The following is a 26,805-nucleotide window of genomic DNA, read 5'->3' on the forward strand; positions in this document are numbered from 1 at the left end:
CTATTGTCTGGCTTGTGGTGGATACCTATCATTTCTTAAAATTTTCACAAAATTGTTCATCAGAATTGAATGAAGCTTCTATATAACATTAATTAAATAACCAATATATTAGAATCAGAATTAAAGCAGATGAGAGTGTGATGAAAACTATGAGAATATTCTCATTTTTAGGTTATGATAAACCATGTATGCTTTTGACAGTGCTAATTAACAGATATAAATTAAATACTGGAGATCAACTTAGGACTCTCTTTTTATGAATTAAAAATCACTGTATTATTTTAGATCCTTTATCATTTACACGATGCCCTTCCTCTTCCCTTCCCTCCCTCCTTTTCTAGCAAAACCAAACCTCATTATTAAATTTCCTGATGTAGTGATAAAATAAGTCATAAACATCAACATAAAATTTTTTTCTAAATATTTACCCTATATCTCTCATTTAATTAAGAATAGATGTCAATCAGCACTTTTAAAAAAAAAGTTAAATTCTTTTTTTATGATTAAATTGTTATAAATGATTAAATATGCTTTAACTAATAAGTATGTCCAATACTAAAAATGTAATATCTGTTAATATTTTCACTGATTTAATTATTATAACAGTTTTATGTGTTATAAAATTAAACTGATAACATATTTCAAAGTATCAGTGATGCTAGTCAATGCTAGTGCCATTAGAATTGCAAATTTGTAATAGAGTCCTTCGGATTTTCTGCTTGGTCTAAGATATTTGGTAATTCACTTAACATAGATATATAACTTATATTCATAAAAATATAGTGACTAGTACCTTTTCCAGTGAGTCTCTTTTTGAAACCAACTTTATCATTTAAGGCAATGATGCATTTTATATGTGACTCAGGAATTACGCTTTCAGAATTTGTTGATCATTCAGATACTACTACTTAGGCTTATTATGAAGTTTTCAACATACTTAAGTTTTGCAGTAAAATCTTGCAAATGCTATTAATTTTAAGTCACTTAATAGAAGGATTCATAGCTCTTTGGTGTGACCCTGGCATCTCTTGCTAAGGCATCTTTTATTTTTCCTTGCTAACTCTTTTTTTGCTCTCCTCTGCCTATCTTCATCATAAATCTCTCTTGTAGTTAACACATTTGTTAAAGTTAGTTTATGATGCCAGAAATTTAGTTTTTCACATGACTCTATATATTGACTCTGAAGAATGGGTTTGAGCACATATCGTCATCTCCTCTCATTTACTGCTGCCCTTTCATTCCTGCGAGGGGCTTGAGGATGGAACTCTTTGCAGATCTGCCTCCATCTGCCTTCTCCATTTGTCTTTTGAGAGTCTGCAACTTGAGAACTTTTGAACATTTGGTTGTATCATCTCTTGTAACAAGAATTGTTGGAGATAAGAAGGAAGAATCCTAAAAACTCAGTAGTATTGAGTTGAGTGTATTTATACTTCACTGCTACCAACAAGCATTTGAAGCCAAGCCCTCAAAGAAGCTTCTCTCTGAAGAGCTAATTCCCAAAATTGGAGGAACAAACATCTCTGTGTTCAGAGATGAATGATGGAGAGATCTATTTAGGTGACTCTGAGAAAACAAATTTGTACAAGAAACATGACTTAGGGAGAAGTATATAAAAGATAAAATGCATATGCTAGTTTCATAAAATTGAGCCTGAATGAGTTAGTGAAGAATTTCTTCAAAACTCTATTAAAATTGAATGGAAAGGGATTACTAAAATTGGCTATTGTAATACCAGTCAATCCCGATCTTCTCATTTTCTGAAATATAGAACTTTGGCAGATTTTTTTTGTCTATTATGCATTGGGGAAAAAACACTAAATCATAATATTGAACACATGTGACCTGAATTATTGTCTTGGATTTTCACCAGTGTGGACCCTGGTTGAACTATAGATATCTATGGGAGACACAGAACGTGGAATGATTACAATCTCTGATAAATAAATTTAGCAGAGGAACTAGCTGGTTCCTCAACATATGACTGTGGAACATATACAGTTTAATACAGGGTGGTCACTTGGGCTATACCTGGAGCCAAGACATGGCTGCATCTGGCACAAGAATCTGGAGAGTATGCACACCAACAGAAAGGAGGCTTGTGGCAGGGGAATTTGGTCACTGAGTCCTGGCATTTGAACTTCCTCTTACTGCTATATATGCTTCTTCATCACAGCTGTCACCACTGTTATTATCTTGCATTTGCATCATTACTGAGAATCCTTACTTGTTATTCGGGTCCTAGTCTTACTTCCTTCCAAAACCCCATCTCTGACATTTCCAGAATGCTCTTTCTAAAACACAGATCTTATTACACATAACATGTGAGTTTTTTAGTTTGGCAGAGAATCTTCATAGTCCAGCCTCTCCCCCCTACTCTGTCTTGCCAATCTTTGCTTCAGTTACTTGAGATTCTTCAAACAGAATGTCCTCCTTGCTGCCTCTATGCCTTTGTACATGGTAGTACATGGTTGCCTGTATTACTTACTCTTCCTACCCTTTTCTACTTTATGAACAGTTTACTAATTCTTGCAGTCACAGCCAAATTCTCTTTTTGAGGATTTCTTGGATTCACCAAAACAGAATAATCACTTTGCTTTTTTCTTTATCTGATACATACCTCTATTGGTTTGCCTTGATGGCTATTCCTTGATGGCAGAGCTTATGCCATATTTGTCTTAACATCCCTGGTTCTTTGCATTATATGGGGCATAGAGTGGAGACTCAATAAATCTTTGCCTAATACTAAATAATTAGGTTCTGAAACTAGTCTTTAACTTTCAATGATTAGAAAACTTATAATTCTTAGTTTAATGCTGAGGAATCATTGATTAGGAACTTAAATTCCTCACTTAATCACTTTTTTAAATCAATTGATCTTTAAAATATGATTAAAAATTCAGACACTCTAGTATATTCATAAGGTTCTGAAGTTGGCCATTCAAACAACTGTTATATCCGTCCAACTGTGTGCCATAGACTGGATTCCATGGGAAACCAACTCTGAGGTAGGAATTTGTAGACAGAATATTTATTGGAGAATGCTACTGGAACAATTCCTGGGAGGAATGAGAGGAGCAGGACTATGTAGAGAGAGAATTTGAATTTCCACTCAATAGCATCAAAGGCTTTACCAAGTCGCCAGGGAAGTTCTAGAGCTTGTATGAACATTCAAAGATGTCTCAACTTGAGGCAAGGGAGCTAAGCCTCCACAAAGACCAGTCCTTTATATGCAATGTTCTAGAGAAAGGATGTAATCCTGGTGAGACAGCACCCTTACTCTAAAGGCAATTCCTAGAAAGGTCTCAGTTGTGACCTCTCAGCAGCCAACACTCCCAGCAGCTGGAGAAATTGGGTGCTTTGATTGTGGAGGTGAGTCTGTATAGTAAACCACAGTGTCCCCTACTCTAATTAATGAATTAGACCTAATGAATGAATGTTTAGGCTAGCCCATTATGTGGGCCTCAGGTTCTGATGACGTTGATGGTTTGGTAGGTGGAAAAGCTCTTTTCATTTCCCCCTACAATGTAATTCTATGTTTTTCTTAATGTACCCTTCAGCTCTTCGCTGCTGTAGCCACTGGCTTTTATCTTATTTTTATGAGCAGCAGCTCCACAAAAATAATTGGAAAAGGTAATCATTTAGAACCACCCTAAAACAGATAGCTCACAAATAAGTACAATTAAGCTATTGTGTTTATTTACAGGGCTGCTGTTAAGATAATTAAAGAGAGAAAGTAATATTGTGTTTAGACAGAAACAGTGGGAGGAAGAAGTTGGGCTTGTAGAACAAATTAAGACACAAGAATATGCTTTTCTGAAAAATATGACTCTTATGAACATATGTTTTCACTTAACTGCACTGTCTAAAGCAATTGTCAGTGATGGTGACTTTTTCTGGCTCTTCATATCCATCATCATCTTGTTCTCACTGCAGCATTCTTAACCAGCAGATTCTGCTGGATGATGACTTTAGGAAAGCGTCCTGTGGAAGCCAAGGCAAACAACAAACTGAGGTGAAGAAAATCATCCCAAAGTGACTAAAATTATGAGTTTTGGATTATAATTTATTGTAAATGGTACATTCGGGGCCTCAGGAGTTTTTCACATGAAGGGTCAAATTGGTAGCCAGAGAGACATAAAAGAGAAAATTTCCCATATGAATACTCCCCTCTTTCAAGAGGAGAAATAAGATTAAAGGCAAGTTTTATGATATTGTCATAGGAGCTGGGGTTTTTTATGATTTAGTTTATTTATTTTGCTCAAGGCAGTATTTGTTCCATTTAACCCTTCTGTTTCATTAAAAACACTACTATAGCAGCCCCGGACTTTTCGGTACTGAACTCTGACTGGAGTATAAGAGACCTCAGTGGACTTAAGATGTATTGTGCGTAAAGTTGCTTTTTAAATGTAAGTCAGTTTTTGCCCCCATGACATAACTTTCCACTGTTAACAAACTTTGTATGTAATTGTGTATGAGTATATGCAGTAACATAATTGAGGTATCTCTGCAGATATATCTCTCTGTTTATCTCATCTGTACTGCTTCATGACCTATCTTAGCAGTGTCATCTATAAAAGAAAATGCAAGTCAAACATTAAAAATAAAAGGCTTGAAAGGAGAAATATGTCTTACATGAAAGAGAAAAAAATAGGGAAATGTTTTGCATGACATAGTAAGATATCCTACTTTCTCCCTTCTCATCTATGTCCCTAGGACCTTGTCACTGGAGCTGCTTCTCAAGTAAATGTCAATCCCCCTTTTCCAATGTCTCCCATTCTAGTCCCTCCTGGCTCCCCTGTCTCTTCCCATTCTTCCCTCGTAAGTGTGCATTCTCTTCTGTTCTGACATACACATGCCACGTAGTCCAACTTGGCCTCTCTCTTCTTGTTGTAACTCTTTCCATCAAACAGTACCATAAAAGGCAAAGAAGCCTGCTAATGAAGTCCACAGTCCACCACAAAGGCCGTGCACAGGATAGGGTTTTGAATACCCAGATTCCATCCTGTCGATGTCTGTTACACATACTTTTGCCTATCATTAGCATCACAATTTTACATTAACTAGGCATCCAGGATAAAGGCCAAAAAGGAGGTTGATACTTCCAAAATATCTGCTAGAAGAAAGATGATGTGTGAAGACACCTTATTGTTTGGCTACAGGGGATAATACTACATTTCCGGTAGGCACCATGTTAAGGAGGATTTCTAAGAGTACATCTGGATGGTTGAGTTAATGTAGAAGAGAGGGACACAGTGCTTCCCCATCTGCAAAGATGGTCCTCCTAATGTATTCTGCTTCCTCTAGAACTGGCTTTATTGGCTGACTAGTTAGATGTATATGTTTAAAACTCACAAAATCCTCACAAAAACTTGTATAATTACTTTGACAATACTGGAATAGACTTCTGCATTTTTTAAATCTTAACTGATGACATCTGTCCTATTTAAATATGCCTCTTCTCTCTGTCATAAAAATCATTTAATTTTTGTCTGTCTCAGTGGTCCTTGAACTGTTATCCCATCTCATAGATGAGAACAATGAGGCTGAAAAAAGCTAAGGGACACATTGAAGAATACACATTAGGCTAGCTGAACAAGGTTGTTAAATCCCTTCCTTTATCTGCAAATTTAATGCTGCATTCATTATGTCCCAGAATCCCACTCAAAAATACATAACTGGGACATATGCTATGAGAATAGGCTGTGGCTAAATGTTCTACACAAAGAAAGTATAGCAGCTGATGGACTAGATAAGAGAGGTGGAGATGCTGCATTAAGAGCCCTATCTAACTAACAAACAACATATATTACATCCCTGCAGCAGGGATGGTCTTTGAGGTGTGGACTGCCTTTAACATAAAAACAAAAGAAAGTTTATGTAACAGACTTTTTTCTAATGCATCAAATATGGGTTTGAGAACAGATGGGTGGAGGGAGAGAGCTCATTGAATCCAGTACTGTTTGTCCAGTTATCACTGTGAAGCAGATATGGTCTCATATTTCCTGCTTTGAGAACTGTGTCTCATTCTATTGTAGGAGTTTTGGAGCCGTATACATATACTATCACATGATTTTTGTATCTCAAAATATTTTATACCCCATGTTCTCTAAAATTTTGTATCTGCTTATAGCTAGGAAATATATTCCAAGAAGTATCTCTCTCTATTCCATCCCAGTCCCTCAGTTCTCTGTCATTAATTCTCCACTTCCTTCCATGGTGCTTTTCTATGACATAGGATCAAAAGCCTTTTCCTTTATTGTTCCTGGCATCTGGAAGAAACTTCTTGCATTTCTCCACATCATTGACTATATCTCTTCTTCTTTTCATATAGTTCTTGAAAGTCTCTTCTCTCTTGCCTAAAGCTCTCTTAATTTTATTTTCTCTTTGAGGTTATTTAACTGTGTAATTATATTATTTAACTTCATAAATCATTTTGAGACTCTGTGTAAGTCATGGTGTAAATAAAGTACTCCTTGAATTGGGTGAGTTCCATGGAAAGTTCTGCTTAGACAGCAGTTGCAATCTGTTGGATTTCTTTCCTGATCTTCACTGTTTGCAATTTAAACTGATATAATACAGGAAAGGAAAAATTGCTCCTACACTATCAACTTTAGCTTCTTTCCTTTGCAGATATAACTGATTCTTCATCAAATATGTCAACCACTCCCCTCCCAGTTTTTGGGAGTTCTCTGAAAACTATAATACATTTTTTGTTATTTGGAAACTGGTTATTATTTTATTACCTAAGTAGGAAAGATAATATTTTCAAGTTTCAAACTTACTGAGTCATATGTATTCCATAGTAACAATGATACATAATCTTATTGCTTATTTTGTTTTTGCTTTTAGGTTACTCTTCTATTTTAGAGATGCTACTAGTTACCTACCCATTATCTGTTTTCTCTGGTTTCCCGACTGACACAACCTCGATTTGTGTGAGGGAACAAGGCAACCGGCTGTTCCCTAGGCTTTCTGGCAGTGACGTGCGCCACAGGAACTTCTGGTTAATGAGAAAGAACCAGAAATTGCTTGGGAGAGATGCTTGGAAAACATTTTAAAGAGGACAGAACCATTAGAATTCTGCCTGTTACAGTTTTCCCTTTGACCTTTCCAATTCTTAATCTCTTATTCTTCCTGTGGAGAAAGAAAACCAATGCCTAAAAATTCAGCAATTATGTAGTGATCCTGAGGAATACAGTCACATACCAAGGATGGTAGAGTGACATGGAGAAAAGAAGCTAAATCACCAGTGACATTCTGGGTCTGCCACACCAGCTTTGGACTCCCTGACAACTTCTTGAGAGATGAGAAGAAATATCCCCTTGTTCTTTTAAGCTAACATAGTTGGGTTTCAGTTACATATATTTGCATGTAAAATTTCACCGTTACATTATTGGAACTGGGGTGGGTTAAGTGCTGCATTCCAGCTGGGTGTGGTGACAGACAGATAATACTACCTACTGGAGATGGCTGTCCTGACGCCTCCTCTTAGCATCTCCATGACCTGTGAGGTCTGGGTTGAATGCTCTCCCTATGCTTTAGGGGAAGTATTTATTGTCATATCTTTTATTGTACAGATTTGTAGTTGCTTGTTTGACTTTCACCATTTTTTAGGTCAGATTGCCCAGGAAAAAAACACTGACACAATGATTTTCTTGGAGAATGTTTGCTGTGATATGCCCTCCAGACCAGCACTTACCGGGGGGACTAAAGGAAGAGGGAATAAGGAGAGGGAAGATTTAGTCTGAGAGTGTCACAGAAATGTTCTCAGACAATTCCCAGAGGGCTTTGCTGTTTAGGTACTGTTTCACAGTAGGTACTTCTGAGGCACAAAGACTGGACTATTATTGCATCCCTTCCCCCAGAGACAAAAGCTCAGTCTTTGGATATGAGTTTTACCTAGTGAGGAAGCATGAATCTGGGTGAGGAGGCTTTCTTTGGTGGAGGGCAGTTCTCAAAGGGACTCTCAGCTGAACGCCATCAGTGCGCAGTCCTTGAAGGGGGGGGAATGAGCGCCACAGCCCTGAAGAGGAGGTGTGCGCTGTGGCAGAAGATGTGGAGAAGCTCTGCTTAGTGTCCCCTTTAAGGAAGGACTTGCTGTCCAGCTGCTGGGAATGTAGTCAGCAGATAGTCATCATTAATCATCCTCTTCGGGGACTGCCTCAGCTGCAAAGAGCTGCCTACGCCAAATTCTAAGGGGCCCTACCCAGTAACTGATTAAGGTGAGATACAAAGTCCTGTCCATTTTGACCCAAAGCATGAGAACTCCTGTAGGATACTTCAGCTGCAGAGATCCCCCTGGAGTAGACTGAGCCACCCAGGCCTACATCACAACTTGACTCCTGCACTTGCCCATATCTGCTTCCTCCTTCTGCCTTCCACTACTTTTGATCCTCGGGATACTCTCTAATAAACATCCTACCGTTCTAAACTCAGTTTCAGAGTGTACTCTCTGGAGAGCAAAACCTGCAAACTCAATTGACTTCCAAGCTGAAAATCATTTTTTTACATTTCTTCCCAACCCCATGCCTGGTGATAACACTTAGGTAGCTCTAAATTAGCCACGGTGAGAGTATTTACATTATAACATCTATAACAGTCCAATATTTGTGCAGGTTGGATCCACTTGCTCTATGTAAAGAGTTATGGAAATAACTTCTCTAGAATTCTAGCAATCACTTTTATTGGAGAAACTTAACAACAAAAAAATTTTAGTGGGATAGCAGCAGCCTCATTGCTGCATTTGATTTTGAGGCTGCAACTGATTCTTACCTTCTGTCTGATCACCTACACATTCTAGTCTCCTTTCACCCAACAATCAATTCTGCTGGCTTAGGCAGCTTACCTGCTAGGTGACCCAGACCCACGTGTGCTAGCAAACTGGCTCTCTAAATCCATAAATAAATACTCTGATGTCTAGCATTTGCCACCTTCTGTGGTATAAATATTATTATCGTGGCTCCTTTCAAGGTACCAATGTAATACCACTGAGCATGGGGTTGGGAAAAGAAGTAAAAAAATGATTCTCAGCTTGAAAGTCGACATGAACTGGCCCCAGTGCACCACTGATATGGACCCTTACCCCTGGGTAGTCTGAGAACCTGACAGTCAGGCTTTTCTTTGGCCACAGCTGTTTCACTCTCCCATTTATCTTCAAAATTAAGAAAGCAAATACTGAAAGTCATTTCAGTGAACCAGGAAGTTGTAAACATTCTTCCTGCCCTTTCTGTGTAACAGTAGCCCAACTTTCTGCAGGTGACTAGAGTTCAGTTACCATTACCCAGGACGGTGGCTCCTTTCTTTGACTGTTTCCTGATATAAGTCCAAAGAGATTGGGTGGCAGGTGTACCTGAAAATTTAAAGGAACTCTTGCCTTGTGGGTATAATTGTTTTCCATTTGTTAATCAGGTCTCTTAACTGGCAGAACTAAAAGTCATGGGGATGGGAAGTGCATAACCTACACCATCACTGGATAATAAGCAGATCCATTTCCATACCCTCTCTTGGTTCCTTAATTCATGCGTTCTCCCTGTTGTACATAGCTCTACATCGCAGTTACTGGTTTGATTTAAGAGATATACTACTTCCAGGATGATGTTGCTCTGTTCTTACAGAGTATCATCTTTAGCTAGTGCCTCTTTGCAGTTTTAAAGTGCCATTCCATTTTTGTGGTGGCTTCTGGGTGGGACAGTATGTGATAGAACCAGTGGATCCCATAGTCATACGGGCCCTCTGATATACCTTCTTTGCTCTATGGTGAGTTCTTGATGCTTTGTTACGTGGCATTACATGTCAGCAGCTCCAATCACTCATGAGCACTTAGGGAGTGGCACTGGCCAGGACCTTGTCAGCAGAAAAGGCCTCAGACCTGAAATACAGATCAGTTTGAATTAAGATGAATTGCTGCCCCTTCCAGTATAACAGGGGCTCACTGTAACCGGCTTGACCCCAAATAGCTGTTGGATGTGCTTTAGGAAGAACGCCTTATCGTGTGCTCAGTGTTCGTCTCCATTGCTGGATGGTTAGACAATTGATGGAGTCATTAGTAATAGTTACGTTGGCCCTGGTTTTTGCATCCCATGTACTTGGGCCCACATAACTTTTCATACTGTTTGTATGGCCTTATTTGGCTAACACTGGGCTAGATGGTGAGTCAAGCTTGATGGTGCCAGTGAGCTGAGTCACTCTGCCTACTTGATAGTCTGTTGCCTCTCCATGGTGGATGCTCTCTAGTATTCACTAACTTGCAATATGATTGGTACCCTTTGTTCTTACTCTGAAAGATCCATTGATATTCCTCTTCCCTAGTAGTCTCAGTTGTATAATCTTTCTATATATATATAGAGAGAGAGAGAGAGAGAAATATACATTTCTATAAATATATATAATACTACATATACTATATATACTAAAGTATATTTTTTCTTCCTTTAAGCCATTTTATTACATTAAAAAAATGCATGAGCAGGTGTATTGCCTGTCCATTGGGACGTGTTCCTTCATGTATGTCTTTCACAAATCTCAGTGAGAATATAATATTTTAAAAAAGAGTACATTATATTTTGGGGTCACACTTACATACTGAGCCAGTCTTCTTATGAACCAAGTTTGACTATGTTTGTTCTCCATCAGCATGACATAAAATTCTCCCCTTCCCACTATGACTATAGCTGTGAGTTGAGAAAGAGATCTCAATAAAACAGAAATGGATGATACAGGGGATCAGGTCATTTAGTTATGCAATTTACTTGGGACCTCCAGTGTACCACTTTCATCAGACACTGGATTGCTCTTGAACTTGACTTCATGTATCTACAGACCTTGGCTCTAAATGGGCAGTTCTGGTCACATCTCTCATGATGAGGTGTTTTATTACCAGGGCACAGTAGCAGAGCATCTGCTCTGTATGGCATGGCTTTGATCCAGAACCATAGGAGTATAAATAGGCTGTGGTTTTCCTATTGCAGTTTGTCATAAACTCTACACAGCACTGTCTCCATCTCCAGAACCCCTGTACCCTTGGCTCTGTAGCAGCGAGGCTGTTTGCCTTGTACCCTGAACCTGCTGCAGAGACTTTTTCTCCAGACCATACTCAAAACTGGCAGCCTTTTGTGTCACTTAGTAATTGGGCTGGAGCAATACATTCCCAAATTGGAATACACTGCCTACAGAACCCAAAGAGGCCTAAGAGTCATTACGTCCTTTTTTTAGTAATGGAAGGGGCAAATGGCAGTAATTTATCTTTTCCCTTTGTCCTGTCATATGCAGGAGTGCTGAACTCCTAAAAATTATACTCTTCTCCTTCAATCAGTGAATCATGGGTCTGAAAATTGGTTCACTATCAGAAACTGGGCAAGAGATATGGCTTTTTGGGGAGTGGCTACCTTTAACTTCCTAATCATATGTTCTTCATTTCTTTGATTTTATACATTGTCCTTTTACCTATCTCCACAGTTTTCTTGGATCTGAGCTCCTATATGTGCCTGTCCAGAGAGTTTAAGGTATTCTAGGGCTCCTGTGCTTTGAATGCCTTATGCTAGGCACACTCAATTGCAGATTTCAGGGCCCACCTCCTCGCCCTGATCTTAGCATAGCATACATGCCAGGGCAGGGATTTCAGCTTTCACAAGCTCTGCAACTCTTGCGATTAAATCCTGGGCCCAACCCTCAGCTTTTTTAGCCTTTAGTTGCAGGAGATAAGAGTTGCATTATACTGCCAAAGAGGTTCTCTGATTTTCACACTTTACCTTTACTTGGTGATTCAATAACCTAAACCCTTCAGTCTTTCTCAGTGTACCCAGGTCACTCAACAAGGGCTACCAGGTTCCTATGACCTCTTTAATTAATATTTTGTGTACCTTCTTAAAAGCCCAAGATATTATATTTTCCCTTTTTCCATTGCATTCCCTTTTACCAGTATCCCATTGATGCCGGGTCTTGTTCACAAAACCGAAGAATGAACTTCACAAACACTCAAGGTAGGAGAGCAAGGTATAGGCTTTTATTTAGAAATAAAGTGAGAGGAAAAGAGCTCCTGGCTCATGCCAGTAGGGGACAAGAGAGCCCCTAGTGGTGTGTTGTCTAGGGGGTTTATAGGCAGTTGAGGATTTTTGAGAATTGAGGGCTTAGGGTGTGGACTTGTACCACCTCCCCTGCCCTCAAGGTGGACTGGATTGTTGTCTGTCTGCTCGGGCTGTTTACAGTGGAGTCACAGGTTATGCTGAGATACCCTTGCAGAACACTCAAACATTCCAGGCCAAGTTGCTCCTGGCCTTTTGACCTTTAACTGATCTCACTAAAGATGTTTATATTCCTAGTCTAGTATCTTTACCCTAGAGAATTAGTGTGACCTTGACTTTGCATAATGCTGAACACAGTTTCCATATGGACTTTACATTGATTGTTACATTGTTTGGACTGTAAATAACTTGCCTTGCTTTTTCCGGAGGCCCTCACCCTGCTCTGTCTAAGCCAGTGGTCCCTGTCTCACCATCCCAGTTTACCATTCATGAAACCTGATGACTGCTCTCCTATAGCATTTCAAGGGCAATTAGCTCTCCACTTAACATTAGTGGTGGCATCTTCATTACCCTACAGCTGGCTCCAAATCCCATTTTTCTCAGACCTGACAAACTCCTGGCATCAACTCTTTTAGTTTATGTTTTCCACAAAACAGATTCAGATGGAGATTTTTGTGCAGAAATTTACCCAAGAAGCCCTAGGAAGCAGCACCCACAGCAGAATAGGGTGTACGGGTTTTGGCAAAGGGAGGAGTCGCAGGGCAAAACCAGCTGCAACACAGGCTTCCACCAAATCCGCAGGCATCTCTGAACTTCCTCGGGTGGCACTGCATGGCTGTTCTCCATAAGTCAAGGGAGCCAGGATTTTATTCGCTCACAGAAACTGGTCATTGGATCTGGATTGCCTCTGGGAAAGGTATTAGATATAAAGCTGTGATAGTAAAGCAAACAGGTCTCTTCAACTAAGGGAATCACTAGAGAGGGACACAGTTAAGAGTATCAGTCATTAACCTTCCCTGCTGCAGGAATGAGCGACTGGTGCATGAAGGACAGATCTGGGCAAGGCGTTCCTTGTACTCAGCCTGGACTCTGAGTCTAAGTCAGAGAACATGATTTATTCATCTTTGCACCTTCAGAGCCTAAAATAATGCCTGGAATTTTGTAGATCAACAACTTCCCACTGAATAAATAAAATACTAGCATTTATTAACAGACTAGTACATTGTTAATCAAAGATTTGAAACAATTATTTACCATTTTTACTTAAATAGCTGAAAACAGGAAATTTTTCCTTTAAGTTTGAGTTTATTTTTACTAAAGCCTATCCACTCCCTCATTATTCATTTATCTCAACACACAGTTGCTGAGGGCTGTAACATGTGGTAGGCATTATGTAACACATTAGGGCAATTTATTTCTCTTAATGGCACATACATTTTAGCCTTCTCACTTTGTTAAGGAAAAAAACAACTAGCCATCCCTTTTCTTTTTTTTTAAAGCTTTGCTTGAAAAGGCAAAATGGAATTTGATGTTATCTCCATGACCTTTGGGGTTTCCACTAGCCATTGTAATGATAATCTATTCTGCTCTTGAATGGCTAACATTTCACTGTGTAGGGAAAATAATGATAATAAGAGCCACTCCCCTTACATCAGTGTGTTAACAGCCTTCTTTCTTTTTGGAGTAGAACACAGACTAGAGATAAGAACAACAGCAATCTAAAATAGACAATCATTTAAATTCAGACTTTTCAATTAGAAATCCTCAGCTATGGCATTTGCTGACATAAGTATGTAAACAGTGTGCTTCTTCACAGAAATGAGAACTCCTTTTCATAACCCTTTTTCTAGAAGTAACAACCAAACTATTGCAGTAGAGGCTACCTGTTCACCTGTGCCTGCTGCAGAGCTCAGTGGCACAACAATGTCCTGACAGCTGGCTAGAAATATCACTTTCATTAGTCACCTTGTATTTCTCATTCAGACTATCTAGATTTAAAAATATGCCATGCAGCTACTCAAATATACAAATTGTATAAAATGTACTCTTTTCCACAAATGGTTATAGCTTCAGTAAACAGATAGTAGGTGTTTTCTAAAGTAAATTCAAGTAAATACAAACAAAGCTGTGACCATCTTAACACATCTCTTTCACCAAATACCCATCCTTCTCAAACATGTGAAAAGAATTACCACTTGGACCCATCACAAATACCCCCATCAAATCAAAGATAAATAGTGTAACTCCTGGAGAATATCCCAAGGCAAAACACCTTTGAAACCAAAATCAGTCAAAGGGGGAAATAAAGTGCGAGAAGCCCATTCATTGGTAACTGAAGGGCCCCCACCAGTAAGATGGCAAACTTCTGGCTTCTCTTTGGGGTCCTCGGTTCCCGCCGGCGCCACCTGAAGCCCAATCACCTCTCGCTCCCCTCCCAATCCCAGCACCTAGCCAACAGCCACCAGCCCCGTAGAAGTGACACCTCAATCAATTCATGCCCCTTCCTATATAACCCAGCACCTTTCCCTAATAAAGCGGAACTCTCCGGTGAATTGCTGCTATGTGTCGCTCCTTTCCTTTCATTGGTGCCGAAACCTGGGAGACGGGACACCCCAACTGGGCCCCGTCTTCCCCCGACACCAGCAGCAGCTTGCCCTCGTCCTCTTTTTCTGGCGCTGGCTCATCACACTCACCACTCCTCTCTGGCCTTTAGGTAAGTTTTCCCCCCGGAGTGGGCCACTCTTCCCCGAGCTATCGCAGTGCCATTGACCGTGATCATCTGGCAAGGCCCTGACGCTCGGGGATGAGGAGGGAACTCTCCCTGCCTCAGGCCTTCACGGCTGTGGCGGACCCTCAGGCCCCTCATCCAACAGCCATAAATCCCTGCCTCAAGCCTTTACGGCTGCGGCGGACGCTCAGGCCCCTCGTCCGACAGCCATAAATGCATTCACTGTCCCTTCCATCAGTGCTGAAACTTTTTAAGCAAAATTTCCCCAGGGTGGGCCACTCTTCTCCGAGCTATCGCAGTGCTATTGACCGTGATCGTCCGGCAAGGCCCTGATGCTTGGGGATGAGGAGGGAACTCTCCCCGCCTCAGGCCTTCACGGCTGCGGCGGACCCTCAGGCCCCTCCTCCGAAAGCCATAAATCCCCGCCTCAGGCCTTCACGGCTGCGGCAGACTCTCAGGCACCCCCTCCAACAGCCATAAACGAGGTGACTCCTTTGTGGATGAGAACGCTCCCTTTTCCCCCCCTCCTCCTTCTGCTCCGTCCGCCGAAAACTCCTAGCGCTAGGTACCTCGAGACTCCAGCAAACTGCCTTCTTAGGGAAGTCTGGGTGACGACCCACACTTCCTAAGAAATTCCGACTCGTATACGAGTTTCCGCAGACCACCAAGGATCATCGGGGACGCCCTTTGTCTCCTTGTAGTCTGCTTCCAGTCCGAGGATCTCTGTTCGTCTTCCCCTGTTTGTCTCCTTCTCTGTCCTTTAGCCATGGGAGCCTCCTCATCTCTCCCTGAAAGTTCACTCTTGAATGCCTGCTTAAGCATCTGGCTGCCCTCTCCCTGACGCCTGATATAAAACCAAAACTTCTCCGTAAATATTGCTCCCAAGATTGGCCGACATACCCCCTAGACAATCACAACCAATGGCCCGCAGGGGGAACTCTTGATCCTAACATCACTCGCGATCTTTTTAACTACTGCCAGCACCTGAAAAAATGGAAGGATATTCCCTATATCGAAGCTTTCCGCCTCCTCCTACCCCCCACCCCCTCCCAAGTTCTCCTAGCCTGCAAACCGCTGCCCCCACAGAAGCCTCCCGTTCACTCCCTTCCCCTTCTTCTCCTGCAACAGCCTTTCTCCCTTCCTTCCCCACTATATCCTCCCCCATCTCACCTCCTCCGCCTTCGTCCCCCGCAGATTAAGCCTGAGCCTTTCAGCCCCCCCTTTAACTAGGTCCCAGGGGCCTCCTCCATCTTTGCCCTCATCACCTGTTTCTCCCCTGTTAGGGACCGCCTTTGTCTTCTCTCATGTTTGTAGGGAGAATGGGAAAGCACCTTCCCCCATGTCTGAATGCAGCATGGGAAAGCACAAGCTAGAGAACAACCGGTGCAGTCCTTAGAAGTCATCTGTCCACAAAAACATATCTTGTCCTTGAAGATGAGCCAAGACTTCTCACTCTGAAAATAGAGAGACCTTGAAGATGTGTAGAAACACCGCCCCTGCTTCTAGCTATGCCCTTCCCCCACTTGCCATGTGGCAGGAATGGAGAACAAAGAACATTCTGTTTACGCATTCCATAAGCAATTAACTAGAGCCCTGCTGTAGCTCAGTTAGTAGAGCATGGGACTCTTAACTCAGAGTTGTGAGTTCAAGCCCAACTAGAGTGGCAAAGGCAAGCAGCTGGGCTGCTAGCTGGTGACACGTGGGTCTGATTCTATCTTTATTTTCTTTGCCCCCTTCTGCACTTCAGGACATGCTTGAATAGGCGCAGCTAGACCACGTCACTCCCCCATAGACTGAGCCAGAACCCTTCAGTCCCTCTCAGACTTAGTCCCGAGAACCTCCCAAAATTATCGCCCCCCTCCTGGAGGTAGCAGGATCCAAAGGCATTTAAGAGATGTAGCCCAACTAGAGAAATGCCTAAGTTCCTTTTCCACTAATCCCACGACATACATCAGGGAGTTTCAATGGACCCTCCAGTTTTACAGCCTCATGCATCATGACATTTTCATGCTCCTGGCCAATACTCTCCTCCCTGAAGAGCGTAGACGAGTTTGAGACTTTGCCCAAACGCAGGCTACCGAAACCCACAAGACTGACCCCACCTATCCCCCTGGCCCCACTGCTCTCCCCGAACAAGACCCACACTGAGATTATAACACCGCCATGAGTCTCTGCTCTTGAAATATTTTTGCCTCATGCTTAATAGCAGGTCTGAAAAAGGCAGCTCGTAAAGTAGTCAATTTTCAAAAGCTCCAAGACATAATTCAAAAGAGAGATGAAACCCCCTCCGAGTTCTTAGACAGACTCACTCAAGCCCTATTACAGTATACCAGCCTAGACCCAGAAACACCTAAAAGAAGACATGTCCTTATGACATACTTCCTAGCTCAAAGCTACCCCGACATTAAAGCTAAACTCAAAAAGTTAGAACAGGGCCCCGCTACCCCACAGACTGAGATCCTAACAGTAGCCTTTAAAGTCTTCCATAACCGGGAGGAAGAGAAAGAACGCGGTAAACAAAAGGCTGATCAGGCCAATTTCCAGATGTTGGCCCAGCTGATAAAACCACAACCTGGGCGCCCCTCTACAAACAAGCCCCCCCACCAGGAGCTTGTTTCAAGTGCAGAAAAGAGGGACATTGGTCAAGGGCATGCCCCTCCCCCAAATCTCCTACCACCCCATGCCCCAGATGCCACAAAAAGGGCCACTGGGGGTCTGATTGCCCAACTACCTGAAGGGGAGGCTGGACGAACAACCCCCATCCTAAGCCCGCCGTAGTGGGGCTGGCAGAAGAAGATTAACAGGGCCCGGGGGCTTCTCGCCCGACCATTTCCATCACCAAACAGGAGCCAAGGGTTAATTTAACAGTAGACGGTCGCCCCATCTCCTTCCTCCTAGACACAAGAGCCACCTTTTCAGTCTTGCGAGAATACCGGGGCCCTACCACGCCAGCCATTACTCCTATAGTCAGGGTAGGAGGTAAACAGATTTTCCCATTAAACCCCCCACCCACCCTTTTATGCACAATCCAAGACAATCCCATACCTTTCTCCCACTCTTCCTGGTTATGCCCCAGTGTCCCATCCCTTTACTAGGACGGGACATCCTTTCTTTCCTCCATGTTTCCATAACTATATCCACTCCCACAGCCCCCAGTGCTCCCTTGACACTGCCTCCCTACTTAACCTTCTAGCTTCCAGAAGTTACCGAGTATCCCCCGTCAAAGCTCAAATCTCTTCCCCTCCTATCACTTACCTCAGATTCCTTCTATCTCAACAAAGAAAGTCCATTACCTTAGACAGAAAATAGCTCCTCTCTGACCTGCCCATTCCCAAAACCAAGACAGAAATCCTTTCCTTTCTAAGCCTGGCTAGATATTTTAGAGCGTGGATCCCTAACTTCTCCCTGCACCCTGTTGGCAAGACCCCTATACAACCTCAGCAAAAGCCCCCCTAAAAAACCATTATCCTCCTCACCCCGACACTCCTTCATTAAGCTCCGTCAAGCCCTTGTGGAAGCCCCAGCTCTCCATCTTCCTGATTTGTCGAAGCCCTTCTCATTATACATTCATGAGAGGTCCAGTCAAGCTCTAGGAGTCCTAGGCCAATATTATGGCCCATCCTTTGCCCCAGTAGCTTATCTCTCCAAGCAATTAGACCCCACAGTTCGGGGATGGGCCCCCTGCCTACGAGCATTAGCTACTAGACAGCTCTTGGAGAAGGCAGCTCATAAACTGATATTCAGGGCGCCCCTTACCATTCTGTCCCCACATCACCTAAAAGATCTCTTAACCTACAAAAGTTTATAGACTCTCCCTCCCTCCAGACTCCTGACCTTACTGTCCTCTTTCCTCCAAAATCCTGTTCACCCCCTTTGCCATCCATACCCAAATCATGACTTTTTCCTCCTTTACTGCTCTCTTGCTTTTTTCCTCATTCTTATTGTCTTCCCCGCCACCCCAGCCTCCTTTGTATGGCGATTCAAAGTCAGACAGACTTACACACAACATCAAACAAAAGTTACTGCCCTCATTGCCACACCAGACTGCCCTCTGAAAAGCTGCTCTGAGCCTTTATACCTCCACTTTCCTCCCTCCACTGAAGTGTTCACTAGCAGCTACCCTTATTCTCCCTACCTCTGCTTCCTCTATGACCAAAAACAAGCCTATTGCAGGTGATGGCCAGACACCTACAGGAGATGTCCCTACTAGTCTTGCGCCATTCACTACATGAGTAACTTCCAGTACCCACAGTATTACTCCTCCAACCGTTTCATGAAATATCCCAACGGCTCATTCTCCTTATCAATCCCAGATCCCTGGGACTCTCGATGGGCCACCAGAGTCACAGCCTCAGTTTACTACAGGGGGTCCTCGACCCCCCACGGTACCCTTCATATCTCTCGAAAGTATGTTCCCTCTCATTCCCAGATCTCTCAAGTTGCATCAGATAGCAGACATTCCGAAAAAGTCATTATCCAAACTCTTGACGGTGCCTCTTCATCTTCTTATCCCCACCCCTGTTCCCATTTCTCCTACTCTTCGTTACAGCTCATTCAGGACACCACCATCTTTCTCAACCACACCCTTAACACCGCCAATTGTTTCTTGTGTGCATCACTACAGCGCCCACTGCTGGCCGCCTTGCCCCTTAATATTTCCAACTACTCCTTCCATGCAGAAAGACAACCCCTCTGCCCCCTGGCAGACATACCCCTATGAGAACCAGAATACGCAGATAATCTCACCATCCACCACTGTGTAGGCCCAACTCCACCCCCCTCCAGTGCACTTCACTGCCTCTCTATCTACACCCCTACCTCCGGCTCTAAGACTTTTACGCAACCGGGACACTTCTTTTAGTGTAATGGCAGTCTTTTCAACTCACTGCCTCTCAAGTCCGATACACCCTGCATTCTCGTCACCCTAATCCCACAGTTAACACTTTATAGCATGGCAGAATTTCTTGAGCTCCAACCTCCCTTGCCCTCGCGCACAAAAAGAGCTGCTTTCCTTCCCATCATGGTCAGTAGCTCTTTGATCACCTCAGCCATTGGGGCAGGGTTTTCGAGAGAAGCCTTGGGTCACTCTCTATAGGCAGTTAGAGATCTCAACGCCAAACTTGAGGGAGCCCTGACATCCACTGCCGATTCCTTAGCCTCTCTCCAAAGACAGGTCACTTCGCTAGCTAAAGTCACCCTTCAAAACCGGCGGGCCCTAGATCTGCTTACAGCCGAGAAGGGCGGCACCTGCGTCTTCCTCTGGGAAGAGTGCTGCTATTACATCAACGAATCCGGCATTGTAGAAACTGACATTACCAAACTCACCGACCTTGCCTCCAGCCTCCACTCTGCTTCCAATTCCAACCCATTCTCTTCAATACTAACAAACCCCCTCCTCACCTGGCTCTGGCCCATTGCAGGCCCCATAATAATCATTCTTCTCGCCTGTCTCTTCTTACCCTGTATAATAAAGTTCATCAAATCCCAAGTCAGAAAAATCTCTAATCAAGCTTTCAACCAGCTTTTACTCAGGAACTACCAGCTTCTGGCCACAGAAGATCCCTCACCCTCAGGTGACCTCCTCACCACACGCTGAGATGGACCTCTCTCTCCACTGGAAACTGTTCCTGGAAACAATGGCCGCAGACGCCTGGCTCCTGACACCCATATCCTCTTGGCACCATTGGAATCAACAAGTCCTCAACCTAGAGTTACAGGGAACCTTCATTGATTTCCAACCTGAAGAAGTCCACATCTACTCATCCTTACTGTGGGGAGTCCTATCAACCTTTTCCTCCCAATCCTCAAACCCTCACTCCCTTCTACGCCCCTGTTCAGCAAGAAGCAGTCAGAGAGAAAGCAATGTCCACAAACCCATAGAGGAGAAAGGGGGGAATGAAGGGCCCCCACCAGTAAGATGGCAAACTTCCGGCTTCTCTTCGGGGTCCTCGGTTCCCGCCAGCGCCACCTGAAGCCCAATCACCTCTCGCTCCCCTCCCAATCCCAGCACCTAGCCAACAGCCACCAGCCCCATAGAGGTGACACCTCAATCAATTCATGCCCCTTCCTATATAACCCAGCACCTTTCCCTAATAAAGTGGAACTCTCCGGTGAATTGCTGCTATGTGTCGCTCCTTTCCTTTCAGTAACGAGCAGTCATCCGCTTCTGTTTGCCTGTGTCTCTCTTGACCTGGGTGCACAAGAGGGTCCCAACCTCTACAGTCCAGATATGCCCTGCTCACCCTTGTAATCACCTATTGATATGGAGATGGCTACTTCTCTCCACCCCTAGGAAACACCTATTGATATGGAGATGCACTAAAGCCAGGTGAGAGATTCTGGACATACTGCAATTTTACCCACATGTAGATAGATAGATATATACATAAGCATATATATAAAGAATATAAATATATACTTTAGGTGACATCAGTGTGGCAGAGAGCAAAATGAGTAGGCCTTTGATTAATGTGTCCCAGGTTTGTGTTGATAAAACAACTCAAGGCAGCATGTGTTTCAGGAATGTGGAGTATTCAAGCCTATAGTATACTTCATTTATGAGATGATGACATACAAATTTATTACTTTCTGATAATAAGAATTTTGAATGATTAATTTTCAAAAATGTTTTTCTTGCATTTCAGTTTCTTGCAAAATTTCTTCCTAATTTGCACCCATAATCTTATCTTGGAGTTGCTGTGTTTCATTCTTTCAGTAATTTAAAATATCACAGTATTTCTGGGAATCTATAAAACACTTGACTATTAAAATACAAAAATTCTTATGTTATTAAGACAGATAATGCTGCTTTGGAGAAGGCTTGAGCATTAGTTTTGTCTCAATTAATAACAAAAGCAGCTATTTTTAAAAACCATTAAAAATGAGTCAAATCTATTTGTATGTGTTACCCAGGTTTAGCTGTCCCTTTATCATTGTATTTTTTTTTCACAGAAAATTGGCAATAAAAGACAGTATTATTGTACGTAAAGTACTTTTCCATTGGTATCTATATAAATTACTGATCTAGTTCAGTGATTTTCCAACATTAATATGCATGGGAATCACCTAGGGATCTTGTTAATTTGCAGATTCTGGTTTGAGAGGTTTGGCATAGGGCCTGAGAATCTCCCTTTCTAGCAAGTTTCCAGATGATGTCAATGCTACCAATCTATGGATCATACTTTCGTAGCAAAGGTTATCTGTTTTTATGTTCTAGTTTATATATTCTCCCACTGAAGAATTATAATTATAGAAATATAAACAACTGTGTGTGGAATATTAAACCATTAATAAACATCATTCATGCCTAAAAGAGTAAAGAAAAAAAAACTAGGAAAACTGAAAAGTAAAATAAAAAGGAAACTAGGAAAACTGTCTCAGAAGATTGGATAAAAAATATATTTGAGTAAATGTATAGATTGGAAGGAAAATATGAGGGTAAGTAACTCCAAGAGAAGATAAAAGTTCCAACAAAAGTTCTAGCATATGGACATACAATGGGGAAATGACAGCCTCTTCAACAGCTGGTGTTGGCTAAACTGGACAGCTACATGCAAGAGAATGAAACTGGATCATTGTCTAACACCATACACAAAAGTAAATTTGAAATGGATCAAAGACCTGGATGTAAGCCATGAAACCAAAAAATTCTTAGAGAAAAACATAGGCAAAAATCTCTTGGACATTAACATGAGTAACTTCTTCATGAACATATCTCCCTGGGCAAGGGAAACAAAAGCAAAAATGAAAAGTGGGACTACATCAAACTGAAAAGGGCACCACCAATAGAACAAAAAGGCATCCTACAGTATGGGAGAATATATTTATAAATGACAGATCCGATAAAGGGTTGACATTCAAAATATATAAAGAACCCATGCACCTCAACAAACAAAAAGCAAATAATCCAATCAAAAAATGGGCAGAGGAGTTGAACAGTTCTCCAAAGAAGAAATTTAGATGGCCAACAGACACATGAAAAGATGCTCCACATCACAAGTCATAAGAGAAATGCAAATTAAAACCACAATGACATATCACCTCACACCAGTAAGGATCATCACCATTCAAAAGACAAACAACAACAAATGTTGGCAAGGCTGTGGAGAAAGGGGAACCCTTCTACACTGCTGGTGGGAATGTAAATTAGTTCAACCATTGTGGAAAGCAGTATGGAAGTTCCTCAAAAAACTAAAAATAGAAATACCATTTGACCCAGGAATTCCACTCCTAGGAATCTACCCTAAGAATGCAGTAGCCCAGTTTGTAAAAGACAGATGCACCCCTATGTTTATCGCAGCACTATTCACAATAGCCAAGAAATGGAAGCAACCTAAGTGTCCATCAGTAGCTGAATGTATAAAGAAGATGTGGTACATATACACAATGGAATATTATTCAGCCATAAGAGGTAAACAAATCCTACCATTTGCAACAACATGGGTGGAGCTAAGAGGGTATTATGCTCAGTGAGATAAGCCAGGTGGAGAAAGACAAGTATCAAATGATTTCACTCATATATGGAGTATAAGAACAAAGAAAAAACTGAAGGAACAAAACATCAGCAGAATCACAGAACCCAAGAATGGACTAACAGTTACCAAAGGGAAAGAGACTGGGGAGAATGGGTGGGAAGGGAGGGATAAGGGTGGGGAAAAAGAAAGGGGGCCTTACAATTAGCATGTATAATGTGGTTGGGGGCACGGGGAGGGCTGTACAACACAGAGAAGACAAGTAGTATTTCTATAACATCTTACTACACTGATGGACAGTGACTATAATGGGGTATGTGGGGGAAACTTCGTGATGGGGGAGTCTAGTAAACATATGTTCCTCATGTAATTGTAGATTAATGATACCAGAAAAAAAAAGTTCTAGCATATGGTAAAACATCTTCAGACTCTTCCAATCTCTTTTCAAACTCTGAAGTTACATTTTCATTCTCTAAAAAAATAACCAATTCTTTTATCTATCTTTTTCCTTCCAACATCACCCACCTAATGAATCCCAAATTGCTTATTCTGACATGCTCAGCTAGATGTTAACACTTCAGGTCAACCTTAATTCAAACTTCTCAAGTTCAGTTCTGAACTACTAGAGATAATCATGAACCACAGAATTAAACAATCAGGATAATGAATATTTTAATTTGAAACAAATGAAACAAAGATAGTTATAGTGATAATCTAAGATAAATTAAAAGTACCGATATAATTGAAAATTTCTAAACTCCATTACAAACTGATAAATTAAGAAACCTTACAAAATGATGATTCAGTTCACACAGACACACAAAAAGTACTTTCTGGTTAATGCTTTAAAAATACATAATTTATGTATTGTAAATATAATTGAATCTTAAAAGACTGGTTTATAACTGAAGTTTCAGAAACACATACAAAGTAAAGCAACATTTGTGTAATAAAAGAGAAATTCTCTTCCTGAGAGGTATAGACAAATAATGGAAACTGGAATTAATGGAAGATACACACAAGGGAATATATTTAAGTTTGGCAGTTAGGGAACAAAATGATCAAGCATGACACTGGTGCTAATGTTATATAATAATCAGCTCTCAAATAGGCTGATCAGTGAGTTAAAATTTTACTGTAAGTTTTAATTTTTAAAAACACAGAATAAAACTAATACTCAATGCATTGAGATGATTATAATAGGCTATAAATCCTACCCAAGACATCATTTAAATTTATACTTGATAAAGTTAATACTGATACACAATTATGCTATGCTCATAGTAAATTTTCTTATTCATGATGTATAAACTTTTACATTTCAGAAGGGAACTGGATTGTCTTTCAAAAACTATTTAGGTGTTTAAAAAATAAGGTGAAACAGAAAAATGTGAGTTATGTAAAGAAAGGGGTAATATATAGAAACCACCTAAATGTCTGTCAGTGCTGAATGGATAAAGAAAATACTACACACACACACACACACACACACACACACACACAGACACACACATAGTGCACACAGTGGAATATTATTCAGTCTTAGAAAGAAGGAAATTCTGTCATTTGTGACAATTTTGATGAACTGAGAGGCATTGTACTAAGTGAAATAAGCTGAAAAGAGAAAGGTACCTATTGAAAGGTATTACTTATATATGGAATGCAAAAAAAAAAAAACGAAAAAGAAAAAACAACCTCACACTTACAGAGAATAGAAAAGTGGGGTTGTGAGGAGCCTGGTAGTGGGGAAATAGGAGAGACTGATAAAAGGGTACTAATTTTGAGTTAGGAGATAAATAAGGTCTGGAGATCTAATATGTAACATGGTGACTACAGTTAATAACACTATATAGTTTTATTGAAATTTGGTAAGAGAGTAGAACTTAATTTTTCTCACCAAAAGGAAAAAAAAGAAGGTAAAGACATGAGATGATGGATGTTTTAATTAACTTAATGGGGAAAATTCTTTCACAATGTATATGTATATCAAATCTTTACATATCTTACAATTTTGTATGTCAATTCTACTTCAGTAAAGCTGAAAAAAACACGGAAAAATGTTTCTAAAATAAATACAAGACAAAGAGGCTATTTTTAAAATTGGCAATGATTGAAGGACAACCCAGAAGAAAAATTAAAGGCATTAATTACACAAGAGATAAAGAACAAACAGACCTTGTTTAAAGCATAGCATAAAACAGTCTTGTTAGCCAGAGAATAAATATATTTTTATTCCATTAAAAGAATAAAAGAAGGGGTGACATTAAACAGTGATTAAGAAATGAAATAATTGTGCAATAGCTTTCTGGCAACACACAAGTAAGACCAAACAGATTGCAAACACTCCTCTGATCACAGGAAGCATACCTATGCTTCAGGAGAAATAGACCTTCATGACAATGACAGATTGGGAATTCATCATATAGTTTTTTTCTACGATAATTATTGAGTAACATAGTGGAATGTTCTAGCAACCTATAAAATGTCTTTCTTATAACTGTTTCTTACACTCATAACAAATTCAAAATCAATGGCAAAAAAATTTAACTTAATTTTTGGGAAGGTGGTAGAATTGGAAGCACCAGAAATCTATCTCCCACATATACAACAACTGTACTGGCAAAATCTGTCTGATGTAGCAAAATCTCTGGTCTATTAAAGGCTTGTGACTCCCAGGAAAAGCCTTGAGTGATGAAGTTGTGCTTAGTTTCAGTTAGTTTCAGCTGTCAGCACAGTAGTAGCTACCCATCTTCTGCCCATCAGCCTCATGGCAAGAATCTGTGCAAGTGTTCCTGAAGCAGTTTATGCATAGTTTATGGGAGCCAGGGTAGCCATATAGGACCCTGTTTACCAAATATCAAGTTTCTATACTCTGATCATTGATTGCTGCTTCTGATCAGAGAGGTACAGACAAAGAGGCATCAACATCTCCCATTATTGCAAGTCCCTCTCCCTATGCTGAAGTGACTTCCGGGGGGATTTAAAGAACGAGTTTCTTTTTATTCCCTTTCATTTTTCTCTTTTCCTTTGTGGGAACCAGACATTGAAGGCTAGACCATTTAAAGGCAACTGCATATACAGGAAAAATTACTCCTGCATACCCAGGGGAAGGTGCAGATTCATTAAAGAACTGAGAAGACCTTATGTTTACACCCCAGGCACAGAGGCAGTGTACAGTCTAAAAAATAACAACAAACTCTGAGGAAGGGGGAGAATCTACTTTCCAAAGTCACCACATTATTAGGTTCAAATATACACTTTTCAACAACAACAAAAAAAACACAAGGAATACAAGGAAACAGTGAAGCATGGCTCATTCAAAGGAAGAAAAATTAGCAAAAATCATCTGAAAATGACCTGATTGTATATTTTCTAGACAGGACCTTTTTATAAAACATTTTAAGTATGTGATTAAATAACTAAAGGAAGACAGAGAGAAAGTGAAGAAAATGATGTATAAAAAATTGGAAGAGGAGAGTGGGGCGGAAGCCGCAGGAAAAAAAAAATTGGAATATCAACAGAGACAAAAATTTAAAAAAACATTAAAAATAAATTCTAGAGCTAAAAGATATAATAACTGAAACGA

The 26,805-nt window shown here is 41.0% G+C and overlaps 1 long non-coding RNA gene across 1 annotated transcript in view; it reads right to left on the bottom strand.

Annotated features, from left to right (window-relative positions):
- Positions 1-553: 553 nt before the first annotated feature.
- LOC140848401 (uncharacterized) overlaps positions 554-26,805 on the bottom strand; it is a 75,851-nt gene continuing 49,599 nt past the window's right edge. Inside the window, exons 2-3 of the long non-coding RNA XR_012129220.1 lie at positions 9,742-9,868; positions 554-3,981 (exon numbers count right to left, since the gene is read on the bottom strand). This is a non-coding gene — a long non-coding RNA (uncharacterized lncRNA). The remainder of the gene's footprint in view (positions 3,982-9,741; positions 9,869-26,805) is intronic.

The sequence above is a fragment of the Manis javanica genome, chromosome 3 (assembly GCF_040802235.1).
Source record: "Manis javanica isolate MJ-LG chromosome 3, MJ_LKY, whole genome shotgun sequence".
In the NCBI taxonomy this organism is placed as follows: domain Eukaryota; kingdom Metazoa; phylum Chordata; class Mammalia; order Pholidota; family Manidae; genus Manis; species Manis javanica.